The 11,745-nt window shown below is 37.2% G+C and overlaps 1 protein-coding gene and 1 long non-coding RNA gene across 2 annotated transcripts in view; both read left to right on the forward strand.

Moving 5' to 3' along the window:
- Positions 1-11,745, forward strand: part of ST6GALNAC5 (ST6 N-acetylgalactosaminide alpha-2,6-sialyltransferase 5) — a 70,707-nt gene that overhangs the window by 22,380 nt on the left and 36,582 nt on the right. The window lies entirely within an intron of this gene.
- The window catches only part of LOC146766747 (uncharacterized), a 42,836-nt gene that overhangs the window by 21,162 nt on the left and 9,929 nt on the right, over positions 1-11,745 (forward strand). The window contains exon 1 of the long non-coding RNA XR_014956874.1: positions 1-9,985. This exon is cut by the window's left edge and continues 21,162 nt beyond it. This is a non-coding gene — a long non-coding RNA (uncharacterized LOC146766747). The remainder of the gene's footprint in view (positions 9,986-11,745) is intronic.

The following is an 11,745-nucleotide window of genomic DNA, read 5'->3' on the forward strand; positions in this document are numbered from 1 at the left end:
GCTAGCGATTTTGGTTTTGTTTATGATTATTTTCAGGTGTTTTTGTTATTCTTGGCAATCACAGAATCTTCATAGTCATGTTTATTAAATAGCATTATTATTTTAGTCAAGCCTTTAAATTTGACCAAAATTTTATTTGGTATTTTGATATAATTGTCCGGGCTTGTGTTAAAAGATTAAGCATATGTTATAGAATCTAAATTCCAGGTTTTGGTAAGAAAATTGCTGATGATTTTAGTGTTTGATTTAGATAAAAAATTAAGTTTGATAGGGGACAGACAAGAAGAAATGGTAAGGAAATAGTCATCAAGATGAACTCTCCATGTATTTGTCATTCACCTGAGCAATTTTCTTCATGCTTGTAGGTCCATCCTATGCTTCTGGATGTTACAAGTCTCTTATTCTTTTGTGCTATTCTTAAATGTAAATGTCAACTTAAATTTGGTTCTTAGGCTGTTTTGTTGAAAACATGGGAAAAGGCTAAAAGGTCAATCATATTTATCGTATTGCAAATTATTTTCAGTAATTGTATTTTCATTCCTCATTGATTCTAATAAGACATAAGTGGTCTAAAATCAACATAAAATACAAAGTACTATTTATAGCATTATGAGTTAAAAAAGAGAAATAGCCATTAATATTCATGTGAATTTTGTATGTATTTTACTAGCTGTGCAGTATAATTTATCAGGTATGGTACACTGAATCCTGTTGAAATCAGTGAGAAATAGATATGTGACTATTCATTGTGCACAGTTACTGTAATATTTTGGTTATTCAGAGCTGCTGAATGTTTATTGCCAATATTCTGGCCTCTTTCTCCATGTCCTGGGAGGGGGTTCTTTGAAATTCATTGCTTTTCCAAACTATCCACTCAAACACATCCTTCAGTAGTGCATCTTTGGCTGTGTGTTTTGGAATGTTAATGACTAGTACTTCCTTAGGGTTATCTTGGTTTTCATCCTGAATGTCAGGTAGCCTGATGTGGTGAACACTTAGGCATTCCAAGTATGTAGACAGAACTTTGATCTTGTACTTGATTGGAATTTATTAAATGAAAATGTCTTGCATTAGATTCTTATGTCCTGGAGTCAGTACTGAATTCATCACTGGCTTCTGTGAGGCATCTTAAGTAATAAACACTGAAATATATTCTGTCATTCTATTGTTACTGAGGGGAAAAAATATTCCTTACTTTCAGACATACAGTCTCTTGTCTCAAGCAAGCTGGGAGATATATTTTCTTTTGCTTAGTTTCCCAAGAACTTCCAGTTCTGTAGAGTTGAAAGCCATAGTCCTGCTAGCATATAGGCTGGTGAGCTGGTGTAGTAGTTGTAGTTGTATCAGTGTTTTGTGTAGTAAGGTATGTGATGGACATGGGATGTTGCACTGTAGATCTGCAGTCCTAAAACCTAAGGATGCTAAAGGACTGAGTTGCTCTAGCTTGAGCTATAATAGGCTGGTACCTGTGGTAGAATTATACCATTATACTCTCCATTTATACTGGAGAGATATATGCAGGGTGATGGAATCATAGAATAATTTAGGTTGGAAAATTCCTCTAAGATCTTCAAGTCCTGCTGTTAACCCAGCACTGCCAAGTCCATATATGTGTGAGTATAGATATACAGATACATATATATATGTAATGAGATTATATAATAGATTGTTGTAACGTGCACTCTGGAAACTATTTTGGTTCCTGGAATATGAGAAAAACTGAAATATAGAGCAACTTGTGTCATAAATCTTAACACTTGAATTAGAAACTTGACTAGTTCCTACACCATCTACTTGCAGAAGTGATTAAAAACCTGTCTCCCATCCTATATATTGATTAGCTTTTTGAAATCATAAAGTATTTTGAGTTTAATAACTTCCCTTTGTTTTGGAATAAAATTCTATGGGTCTTTAAAAAATTATTTTTAAGATTCCAGTTTAAGTTCAACTGTTCTGAACACAATGTAGTATCATTCAGTCTTTTGAACACTTCTGCAATATTGGTCAAATTATTCCTACTTTCTGCTTGAGGCTAGAACTAACACAGCTCATATGCCATCCTCTGTAAGTCAGGTCTTTCATTTTGGGTGTAAGAAAAGTCCTTTTCTTACGCCCAAAAAAGTGTAAGAAAACAAAAATGTTCTTTTGTATTCTCTGCAGGATTTCATTAGTATTTGCAAGTGTGTCTGAAGAGTTGGTGTGTCTCTGTGTTAATGAACATAGTTCTTGTTAACATAGTTCTCTGTGTTAACATAGTTCTTCTGTTTTAAGATAGAAGTGTGATACAAGGTCTGTTTTTTTGCACAGATCTGGGGAACAGTATAATTCAGGCACTTTTTAATCAACAAGTGTAGTTCCATTACCTCTAATAGCTCATTTACCTACTGCTGGTTTTGTGTTGTAGAAGACTGTGATTGAAATTTTCCTCCCTGAAGCAGTAGTTTGAAAGTCAGAGCAGCGGCATTGGAAGCAGCCACAGCCCTCTGTGCTTTTCATCCTGCCAGGTGCTGTGTCTGCAGTTCACCCTGTAGTCATCCTGCGTGGGGTTCATCCTGCGTGGGGTTCATCCTGCGTGGGGTTCATCCTGTTTGGGGTTTGTCCTCAGTGCAGTTCATCCTGTGTGGAGTTCATGCTCCAGCCCCCTCCCTCAGGTGATTTTGCTCCTGTGAGCACCTCGTGCTGTGTTATCTGGTTTGGTTGTCTGGTAGGTGGATTGAGCTTTTGATCACTGTCCTTTTTTAACCAGGTTTTGATGTCAGGAAGAAAGCTGATGAATGCTTTTTTTTCAGATCCTCTCTGAGGAGGTATGTTTAAAGGACCATGAATTGTGTTCCCACTTACTGAAGAAATTCTCTTTAAAAATTATCTCATGTCAGTATCTGTTATATTTTCTAGTACTCTCTTTGAGAATTATGGATTTTTTCTACTCCATAAAGACTCCTCTTCATGAAATTTAACATTTTCTTGCCTTTAGCCTTGTCATCTTTTTTTGTCTACTTTGTACTTCCTGCTTACTTAGGTAATCTTGTTTCATGTTTTGTTTTACTTCTGCCTTTCAGTTTTCCCAGACTTCAGTTGTATCTTTCTACTAAGTACACGCTGCAGGCTTATGGCACTAATTGGGGCTTATGGTGCTTGTTTTGCCTATTACATGTAATAAGAATCAATACCTCAGCTTGATTCCACCTAGGACTTCCATGTCTTTAAACAGGAATTAGGTTTGAGCCCCATAACTCTGGCTAATGCTAGAATCACATCTGTATTCCAACTACTGGGGACAGCTTTCCTGTCCAGGCACAGATGGAGATTTGGAGGACTGTAGCTCCTCTGTGACCACGGTCAAATTACCCAAAACTCTGAGCTCAAAAAAGCCAGGCTTCCCTGAAGTAAATCTAGTCAGGCATCCAGCCTGGAGCTGGGCAGAATATCTCAATCCTGTTTAATTACACAGGTCTATCTTTAAATTGTATTTCTGCAGGTGCGTTTATTTTGTCATAGAAAGTCTTAATGCTAAAAAAGAAGGGATTTAAATTTAAGCATCAAACAAATCTTTTGTTAATTATGAACTACACTGTAATACAAATAAAGTTAAATTTGAGGCATATGCCCAAAACGTCATATTAGTTACTTATTTAATGCTAACCTATATGGTCAGTAAATATTTACAGTCAGCTGTAAATATTCTTGGTTATTATGTGTCAAGCTTTTGTGGATAGCTTGTTTGACTACAGTTGTAGATATGTTTTGACAACTATAAACATTTGTTTTTTCTTAGTAGGGGATTTTTTAGAGAACAAAAATTGCCTTCTAAGATCCTAATGAAGTGTCAGGAATAGTACAGAATATAAAAAATTATTTTAGCTATTTAATTGATAAATTAATAGCCTGAACTGCAGGTTTTTAATGGACATTCATAAATAACCTATGGGAGAGAGGTAATCCCTTTGAGCATTGCTGTGTGTTGTCCTAAAATGAGGCTGAGTTTTGGTGACTCTAGTTTGTGGAGAAATTAATGATATTAAGTGTACAAAATTACTTTAATATGCAGTAGATTTCCCTGTGTTTTGAAGATCAAAGAAAGCACAAACATGAAAACAAATAGGATTTATTTACTTATTTTTCTCTAAGATAAAGTGGAATCCCAAGTGAAATTAAATTTATTTAAATTATTGATTTAATATCAAATAACTTGCATGGCAGGAGTGTTTCTTCAGTTGTTTTTTAGTGAGTGGAATTGATCTGAATGTGTTGCATGGTTCTTACACTTTGTGTCTATCTTGTTATAATAATAGTGAGAGAATGAGTTTCTTTTATAATTATCCCATGCTGTTCTGTATAGAAAGGGACTAACCTTAAAACTTACTTTGATTTCAGTATATCTGGCTTCTTCTAGGGGTGACCTACCAGAAAGCAAAAACATTTTAAAAATATTTCAAGGGTTTTTCTGTGGTTTTTTTTTTTTTTAATTGTTAGTATCTCAAAACCAGAGGTTATATTTCACATGGCATGCTTTTGGTATTTGTAATTTTTCTTTAACAAAAAGCATTTTAGGAAAACCAAGTAACGCTGATATTGAGAGGAAAAGCAGTTTTCAGGAAGCTTAGATTTTGCTTGTTTTTCTAAATTAACAATTTTCAATACAGAAGTGTTTTTGAAGTATTTTCTGTGAAGAGAATCTGTGACCATCATCAGTATTTTGCTTTTCTTCAAGAGGAATTGGTTAGTAATGACTGTAGTGGGGTATTAGTTTGAGAGGTAAAGACTTGCTATTAAGAACTTGTATTCATTGTGAAAATCATTCATTGCCTTTCACAGTCCTGTTACAATGTTTTAAGTTTGACATTAAATATATGTAACTGAATATTTACCTACATCTGTAAATATTTCAGGCCAGGTCTCAACTAGCTTCTTCCAAACACTTCTCCTTGACTCCTAGTGCCTTCACTGTATAATTTCAGATTCTTAAATGAAAATAAACTCCTGAAAACCCAAAACTTATTTTGTAGTCTGTAATGAGCAAGCATCTGATGCAGTAATTCAACTTCCAATGTTACAGTATGTCAGGAGTTCAGTGAATAATCAGGGCAAGTCACATTTCTCTGTACTAACAAATTGGGTGTTTTCAAGTGTTCCATATTTTCAACTTGATAAATGTTTAATGATGACAGCATTTAATTATGTGTTCAAATTCCAAAGATTGTGTTTATCATGAATTATTTACTAGGGTGAAGATTTTATTCAATTTTTTTTGTTCAATATGAATTACTTTAGGAAAAGAGACTTCAAAATTGATTTAATGCCTATTTAATACCTAACTGACTCTGGCTTTCTGATGCTTCATAAACCTTTTGATGGCAGGGAGTGGGGGGCAGGGGGAGGGAATGTAGTCAAATATTTAATCTTTATTTCCAGATCACAGGATATTCTGAGTTGGAAGGAACCCAAAACAATCATCAAGTCTAGCTCATGGGTGAATGGCCCATACAAAAGTTGGACCCCCACCCTCATTTTCAGTTTCATATTGTACCTTAAGATATGAAAATGCATGAGTTTTTGTGCAATTATGGGGAAAGACTTTCTGAGAAGGATCAGAATAAAGGAGAGTGTCTTTTGGAACAGGGATAAATTGATACTTTGTGTAAATCAGCATACACTCCACAAATCTTTCAAAGTACAAATTATAGAGTGAATTTCTTTTCCAAGGATGGTTAAATTCTGCTTATAGCATTGGTCACATGGGTCAAGCTGGGCTGAACTGCCCTTTCTGTAGTTGGAGTAGATTGCTGTGAGTGGAACAATTAGCATTACTTTGGCCAGAGAGCTGGAAAGAAATGAGCCCTGGGATGTTGGTGGGGAAGGGTCCCTAGGCAATTGCAGTAGAGAACTTTTTCTGTTACTGTGTATTTATTTTAAGGCACAAGTGGGGAACCAAGCCTCAATGTGCTGGGAAGTCTATAAAGATGTAATAGACTGAATGTAATGTAATAAATAGATCAATTGCCAGACCTAAAGAATTTGAGGGCTAAGTCAGGTGAAAGACAGTAGGTAAGACAAGAAGTTGCAAGGTAAATATAATGAAACACGTGACTGTTACAGTATACTTGTGTCTGAACTCTGAGAAATTTTTGTGATAAAAGTAGCGTAGGTACCGATTGTCTCATATTGATACAGTTACATGCTAATTTAAGTGATGTAACTGTATCAAACAACAGGGTGAGAAAAGTGAAAGTTAAACATCAGAAGATAAAATAAGTACCTGAACTACCTACAGATGTCTATGCTGATTATTTGTGCCACTGCAGTGAAAAATTCCTTCAGTATTGCAGAATGTCCTGAAGGTTCTAAACTCCTGTAACCAAGAGGGATTTGTTTTGGTAGTAGAACGCAGGTTCTCAGTACGAGTGTGAGGAGGCATGCCTGTGTGTGTCACTCCCGATTAGGCTGGGTGTAGTAGATAGAACAAAATGTTCTACAGTGTATAAAATATACTAGATGAGATTATTAACTGCTTACTAGGCTGCAGAGGAAGGTTGACATACTTCTGTAGAGCACTGATATCAAAGCGACTGTCTGATGCATGTGAAACATCTACTGTGGGGATTACCTCATAAATCAGGTGCCTTTTTCAGTTAATGTTTCTATGCCTGTTTTTTTCTCAGATCAGCCATTTTGTGTCTTTGTATTTGGTTGTGATCCATTAATAACACACAAAAGGCCATATTTCTTATATTGCTTCAGCATCTGTAGAGGTATCACTTCAAGCACACAATGAGATAAGAAGTTTTTAGAGTATGCATTTTAGTTGCATATGAATATTAAAGCATTTTGGGATGCTGCATCTAATTCTTGAAGTATGTTCTGAAGGAGCAAGCTTAATATGTAGAATAAGTTTTGAAAGAAAGGTTCAGCCTCATTTGGGTTTGCTGTTGTGACACTGTTCATCAGCTGTGCAACACTGAGGTACTTCAGCATCTGTCAGACTTTTAATCTGATGAGCTCTACTTGGAATAAACCTGAGTTGATGAAACAATCACTGAGCCTCTGGCTCTCACAGAACTGATTAGTGAAAATCTATCTGGTCTTTGCTCATGTGACACATAACACTGTGCTCTATGTACCAAGGCTGAACTGTGGAGATTTTGCACTGTGCCTGACCATTGCTTAATGCTAATAGCCACTAAGGGCATGGTTGCCTCATTAGAGAGAGCCTACATCCTTGCAAACATTACAATTGTGATTATGTAAATACTTCAGTATTTGCTGACAGGCTGGGGAATTTCTTATTGATATTCCACACAGCTCTGGTCATTTTTCCATAGATATCAGTAGTGCAGTGACTGCTAAATGCAGAGGAATGATTGATTCAAATTTATGCATGTTAATTTTCAAACTTCTGTCTAGACTCCGTAAAATTAACCAGTCATTCACGGATATACAACTGAATTTCAAGGTATTGCTTGATACAGTCTGACACGTACTCATGTGACATCTGCACAAAAAGCAGTGACTGCTTGCTGCATACATACAATACCCTATGTGGAATATACTGTTCATGCATTTGGTGTGCAGTAAATGCACTCAGTGTGGTTCAGGGAAACCTTCTATTGGAGAAGGATTTGTACAAACCAATTGATGTGATTACTCACATATATCAGATTCTGGGATTGGTCCTGAAGTCTGTGGGTTTATTTGAAACTACAGTCAAGGTTTTCGGCTTTCATCTGCGGGCAAGCAAGAATACTACAAAATAAACTGAGGTGGTGTTATACTGAGTGACTTGATCCAAAATCTGTCTAATAATAACTCAGTGAATTTCCAGAATGTCTTTGGCACTCTGCATTAGTATCAAGTAATTATCTCCAGCTAAGATAAAATGCAGGTCAAGATTGGTTCTGGCTCTTAGAGCTGAAGTGTTGCTTGTGTTACTGAACATGTGAATTTAAAGCTGCATTAGGAAGAGATGAAAAAAAAAATCCTCCAAAATGAGTTAAGTAGTGACTTTTTTGAAAGACTGGTCTCAAGTTGTTTTCAGAAGTAAAGGAGGGTGACTGGTAATTAAATCTATGTTAGTTGGACAGACACAAGGTGCCATAAATTCCTATTAGTGGAATACCATGTTGAGCTCGGTATCTCAAGTTTAAGGCTCTTAACTGTAAAGGTCTCATTTCTTATAAAATTATTACACTAGGTTTATATTTTGGCATTTTGTGAAACTATCAAAATTATACATATGGGAGAAAGATCATAGCCTGCTGTCTAATACTTTAGACTAGTAAAATAGTAAATTATGCCACTTGGTTAGTGTAGTTTTGTCTAGCCCTGCCATCATAGAATCATTGTACTAAGGTGTGACAGGCAATGCCATCTAAAAGTTTGGCTGGTACCTCTAAATATTACAAATACTATTTGACCTATGTGTCCTTTATCTGATGCCTAATTTTGGATCATTGGATATGAAATTGGTGTTGCTGTGGGTGTCATGCTGCAGCACAAACAGTTTCAATAGCTTTCCTGCCCAGCCTTTCCATCATGACAGGACCTTTCCCCACACATTGTCTTCTTCATGTGTGCTCTCCTCAAAACCTGCAGACACTTTTTGGAGGGGTTACATAGCAGTTCTGCTTTTGCTTTGGGGAAGGGTATGAACAGCTCTTCCCCACACTCCTGTGGCCCAGGAGCCGCATTTGAGCCCAGCCTGAGACCCAGTGGCACTAACCAACCCTGCAGCAGTGCCAGCCTTCAGCTGTGTCCCAGCCCTGCTCAGCTGGGGCCAACCCTCAGGATGACATCCTGGCCTGGCTCCAGCACATCCCTGGCCCAGGCTGGGCTGCCCCCAGCTGTGCTGTTCCCTGGCTGGGAAGCTGAGGCTGGGCCCTGGCAGCTCCATGGAGAGTCCCCACGGCTTCATCCCAGAGAGCCGCTGGACCTCCCTGGCACACGGGTGCCATGACAGCGTGGTGGGATCAGCACCTGCTCGTTTAAATATAATTCAGTATTTCATGAGTTTCACTGATTTTACAGTGATGTCACCATATTAGCCATCACTATGGGAAGGGATCAAGCTGCACAGAACAATATTAATCCTTGAAACAATTTGAAAATGTAAAAAATTCTAATATGAGATTATTTTCTTCACTGAGGAGGGTGCAGCAAATCTTAGCTGATAGATTGTGTGACTAAGCCAATTCCTTTCCTGTGTGAATACATTAACTGTGATGATAATACCCTGAGAAATCCAAAGCTCCTCAGAGAAGTTTGATGAAAATTTGCATTTATTTCTAACAGATTTCAGTGTCTTATCTGTTTCAAAGATCTAAGTGAAAATATTTTAAAATCCATATCATGAAATAGGAATAATGGAATTTAACATTTTTTGGCTGTGACTCTATGTTAGGTGAATGTATTGGTTGGCTGTCCATCACTACTGTGATTCTCACCTAACTCTCTAAATCAGTATTTATGTGGAGGTTTGTTGGAGTTAATCACTTTTTTATAATGACCTCTGTAAATCCAAATACAAAAATATATTCTCAGTTGTTTATATTCATTTCTTCTAGCACAAGAGAAGTGCTTTAGAGTATGAATTTGCATCAGAATAATTCATAAAGCAGTTTGTTTCAGGGCTGTTTATTCCCTTCCAAGCCCTCTCACAAAGCAGCCACAGTAGAATTATGAATATTGAAGTATTTTTTTGAATCACTTGTACAGTTGTCCCACAGGAGCAACTTGATCCTGGATGGGGATTTGGAAGATCATGGGTGCGAGTTAGGATTGCAGTAGACATTGCCAAAGGATGCAGCTGGAGATAACAGTGCTCAATGCCAGGGACAAACAACACAAACTCTGACATGAGTTTCCTTGCCATACAGAGTTGGTGAAGAGATCCAGGCAAAGCAAGACATTATGTATGTTCATCCCAGCACACCACAGCTGAGAGGAGAAAAACCTCATGGAATGGAGTTGGTGCCACAGCAAAACATTTCAAGTAGGTTGGTGCCTGGAATTTATCTGTACTGTATCTACATCTACCCCAGTAGGGGAAGGTATAGTATTTTAACAATAAAAATAGCCTTGGTTGTACTCATGATTTGTGTTGGTACTTCAGAGGAGCATGTGTGGTTAGCAGGTAGGATGGTCTGTCAGTGTGAGTCATTTCAGTTTTTCCAACAGATACTCCTGTCTGAGCAGCTGTCCTGCAGAGGTCTGTTGCTTTGGTTCTCAGACACCTTTGCTTTGTAAACATTGTGGTTCTTATCAGCCCTGTCAGGAAGCAGACAGTCTGCTGCTCTGCCTATACATTAAATTGTATTCTGAAAATGGAAATATTTGGAACACAAATGCTTTGAATAAATATTCAAAGCAGCACAGTGATACAATGCAGCAAAAATAATGAAAATGCTAGGCTCTGTTGCAAAGTGATAACTCCATTGAAATCACCTTGTGGAGGTGGGTGTATTTCTGTTTGCTATAATGACACAATATGAAGAACTATTAATGTAAAGCCTGTTTGTGCAAACCCTGAGGAGGACATCACTGACATGCAGAGTTCCCTTTGTGTTCATGATGGCATGCCTTTGATGTACAAACAAAATACAACTGTTTTTTTCAAATGCTTTTTCAATCAAGAACCCCATTTTGCCTTTTTCTGTCGAAACATGCTCTCTTTTGTTGGGACTGGTCTATGTGCACTTTCCATTCCATTATGTTCACATCTCTAATGGAAATAGTTGTCTTCTGCCATGGGCATAGATGTTTAGTGTCAAGATACCTTATCCCAGAGATGTCCTTTATTCTTGCTTTCTAAGACTTGCTTATCATGAAACAAACACCTTTGTACCTCTAAGTTTCCATCCACCTTAGGACAATTGTACCACTTTAATTACATTTTTATAATTAAATGATATGATTTCTGCACATGCACTGTATTTCATTGAACACATTGCTTTTGAAGTGTTTTTTTAAGATATTCATCTTATTCCTAACATGTTTGTGTATAATCCTACCTTTCAGTACCAGCAGTCTATTATGTGTATCTAGGTCCCTGATGGTGCATTGTATCCTCAAGTCATTTAGCCCTTTCTCTGTTTATAATGACATGACTGACCCCCTTGAGGCAATTCCTTGAAAGAAGATAACAGTTTTTTCCCCTGACCTTGACCACCAGGCTGGCTGTTGTGTTCAGCTCTGCTGAGGACACTGTTCTGTTTCCCTCAGGAATGTGAAAAAGTATTTTCCCCAGATAACAGCTATAAACCCAATTAAGCTTAGATTAAAGAAAAAGAGGGTTTATTGGCATTTTATGAAACAGAGAGAAAAGGAAAATAAAAGATAGGAGATATTAAATTGCCCGAAGTAGAGTCACAGACTGTCCAGTTTCTAGCATTATTCTTCAGTGTACTGAAAAATTGGTGGAATTCTAGCTGGTTTTAACCATATAACAGTCCAACATTGTCTCTGTCACAGCCCAAAGCCACGTTTGTCTTTTTCTGTCAGAACTGGAAAGCCTGTGACACACTGTCTTTGAAACACTGTGTGAGGCTGGAAAACCCCCTCAGTGACTTGGTCTCTGAATTTGATGTGAAGGTGTCAGTAGTTACAAAACATGTTTATTTTCCCTGTGGGATGCTAAAAGGCATGCAGATTGGACCAAGTACACAAGATTTTAATTTCCATTTTCCTGGTATGTTGTAATTCAACACATGATTTTTAACACCCTTTGTACAATGTATTTCACATCTCATTGTG

The sequence above is a fragment of the Lonchura striata genome, chromosome 8, assembly GCF_050655825.1.
Source record: "Lonchura striata isolate lonStrDom1 chromosome 8, ASM5065582v1, whole genome shotgun sequence".
NCBI lineage: Eukaryota > Metazoa > Chordata > Aves > Passeriformes > Estrildidae > Lonchura > Lonchura striata.